The sequence below is a fragment of the Chaetura pelagica genome, unplaced genomic scaffold, assembly GCF_000747805.2.
Source record: "Chaetura pelagica isolate M959 unplaced genomic scaffold, ChaPel_1.0 scaffold346, whole genome shotgun sequence".
Lineage (NCBI taxonomy): Eukaryota > Metazoa > Chordata > Aves > Apodiformes > Apodidae > Chaetura > Chaetura pelagica.
Window position 1 is genome coordinate 1,038,224 of NW_009953797.1, and position 3,005 is coordinate 1,041,228.

Below are 3,005 nucleotides of genomic sequence, written 5' to 3' on the forward strand. Positions count from 1 at the left end.
CCTAGTTCACATAAAATGTCAGTGGGTCTGCTGTTTCTGTCAGTAAGCATTTAATTAGCTCAAGAGGTGCATGCAGGTGACCAACGCCCCGTGATTCAAGTTACCTGAAAGCACGTCATGGGAAGTGGCATCGCTTAAGACAAAGGTGAGATGTTACCAGCCTCCAAGGAAAGAATTAAGAAGTATATAAATGGGGCTTGTGTGCATTTTTGCTGTGTGATCCAATGATATATTGTGAGGATGTTCAGAAGGCTTCTTTAACAAGTATTATAGGAGAGGATTTAATATTCAGTATATAATAAAGTGATAAAGTTTTGTTTTCTTTTTCTGGGGGAGGAAAGTGCCTTGTGCTATTAAAACTGTATGATACGTTTTCCACCATGATTAGTGGAGGACGCTGGTGTTTCACAAAAACCTAAGGAAGAACTTTTGTTTTCTATGCGGCATTTTTCTTACTGTAGAGGATATGAAAGAAATTCTGATTTAACCTGTGTTTGAAGGTCCATTTTTCCCTTCTGTCTAATATCCGAAACAGAATGATGCAGCTAGAACTGCCTTGTTTGAAAGATTAAGTATGGCTTCTTGGTTACCAATTTTGTAATTGTTCATTCCAGTGGTGAAAGAAATGGGTTGAGTACTGTTGGTCAAAAAAAGACCTTTTTAGAAAAAAACTTGCTATGGTTTATCAAGGATCTTGAATCTATCTGTTCAGGAGCAGGAAAAGATATGTAATTGTATGCTTATAAAATTACTAAACAAAGCCAATCTTTTAGTTTATTATTCAAATGGGAACTGTTACCTTACAATATTAAGAATTTTAATAGTAAAAAAAAATGTAGTCTGGGCTTTCTGTGTATTTGAACTGGCTCTTAACTGAAAAACAGGAAGCTTTAATAACTTAATCTATAATCCACGCTGCAGAGAGGGTAGGTGGTGGTGAGATGATTGGTGAAATGGGGACATGGGTTCAGTGCTAGCATATGCTCGCTGCTTTGTTGTAAAACATCTCCAAAAAAAACATGACAAAGCTTTGTTGATAAAGCCTGTCTTTTCCATCAAATTCTGTACTGCTGCAGAGTTGATGTTAACCAGTCATTTGACAAAAGTCAGGAAAACAGTTTCCAGGATGGTTTTATCTTGGATCCTCTGTTGTAAATGGAGATGTCTGGGAGTCAGGTGGTTCTTTGTAGGTTAATGTGGCCCATTCAGAGCTTTTGAAGCAACTATGAAGGCACAAGGTGGCTTGTTCAGATCCTAAGTGTTGCTGTGTGCCCAGATTTCTGTAAGTGGACATGGCTTTAATAATGGAAGTTGTGGTCCAAGTAGCAGAGATGAATGTTAGCAGTAAAAGTTCATTTTGTCAGCCTTCAATTCTTATGTCTTGTTGATAATATTTCACTGATAATACATTTCCTAATAGGAACGATGATGAGCTGCAGTATGTCCCAGCAGCCAATGCTCTTTGGCCATTATTAAAATAGCTTTTTTAGTAATAATGCTAGGAAATATTTAGAAGAAAAATGCAATGAAGTGCAGTGAAGGCTGAAATTTTTATATGAAGAAAGTGCTCTGGGAATCATGCAAACGTCTTAGGACTGGTTTTAGTTCTTCAATGTTAGGATATTTGGGCTAAAGTGGTTTCTGTTGGCTTATGATACCTTCTGGGTCCTTGTACTGTCAAGACCTCTGACAGTTTCTTACATAACTGAGCGCAGTTCTAATTTCACTGACCTTGGACTTATGTGTTTGTGGAAGGGGAACTGTATTTGATCAAACAAAACACGCTACAATATTTCTAGGTAAAATCTAAGATGCTGAAAGTCAGTCGTAGTACTTGGGGTGTGATTTTCATGATTTATTTTTTTTTACTGTAGGCCAAACACTCCTTTTTCTTAGACAGCAATGCATAGCAATGCATGCCTGTTCTCTGTGCTTCCCCTTCTCAAATATTTTGTGCATGTTATCGATTTTTTTTTTCTGTGGAATTTAGACAGTAGCCACTTTTTTCCCTGTACTATTCTCAAAATAAATTAAGGTTTCTGATTTAAGCTTCAGCTTAGAGCATGATTCCCCTTAGCAAGAATGAAAAAGGAGATTGGGTGCAGGCAAGGCACTTGCTGCCTAGAGAGTCCAATCTATTAGGATATTACTATTAGGATACTTAAGAATAGCAGATACCTGAAATCTGCATTTAAGTAGACTTTTGTGGCAGCTTGCATGCCTTTTTCTCCTTGAAAGTTTGATGTTTGGGTGTATGATAGTTTAAATTGTGTAGGTCTGTGATGGAGTATAAGCAGGTACCTGCATGAATGCTGGTGTGTATGATTTACCTGGTTGGGTACAGGCTATTTACATTGCTAAGGAAGAGTGAGAGGACCAGGAAAGCTCAACAGAGTTAAAGCCCTGAAATTAAATAAATTACAACTCCCTAGTGCTCTTTCAGTCAAGATGTTCTTAAGCTAAGAGGATTGAAGGTTGGCTTAATTGAGTTGCATAGATATAGAGTTCTGTAGCTGAATCATATGGTGTTTGGAGGTTTGAGGGTTTTGTGTTTTTTGGTTTTTTGGGGTTTTTTGTGTTTTTTTTGTTGTTTTTTTTTTGTCACTGCCTCTATATATTTTATTTGTATAATTAGGATTCAAGTGGGCATACTTTCTGACAGAAGCCTCTCCAAACACCACTAGTGTTTTGGGACACTGATAAAAATGAGCAGTGGGGATTTTTTAAAAAACTACTTGGATTTTCTGTCAGGGGAAAAAGTAAAAGCAGATACCCTGGGGAGGCCAGTGCCCTACAGGCCTAGAAACAGCTAAAATAAACCAATTTTATTTATTTATTATTATTTTTTTACATTGCATATTAGAGACTCCTGCTTGGGTCAGACAAGCCAAATCCCCTGCTTTGACCAGTTCTTGGTGGCCAGGGTCAGCTCCTTACCTGTGCCCATCCCTCTGTGCCCAGGGCTCCGTGCGAGTTCCCGCCATCTCCAGCTGGTCCCACAGCAC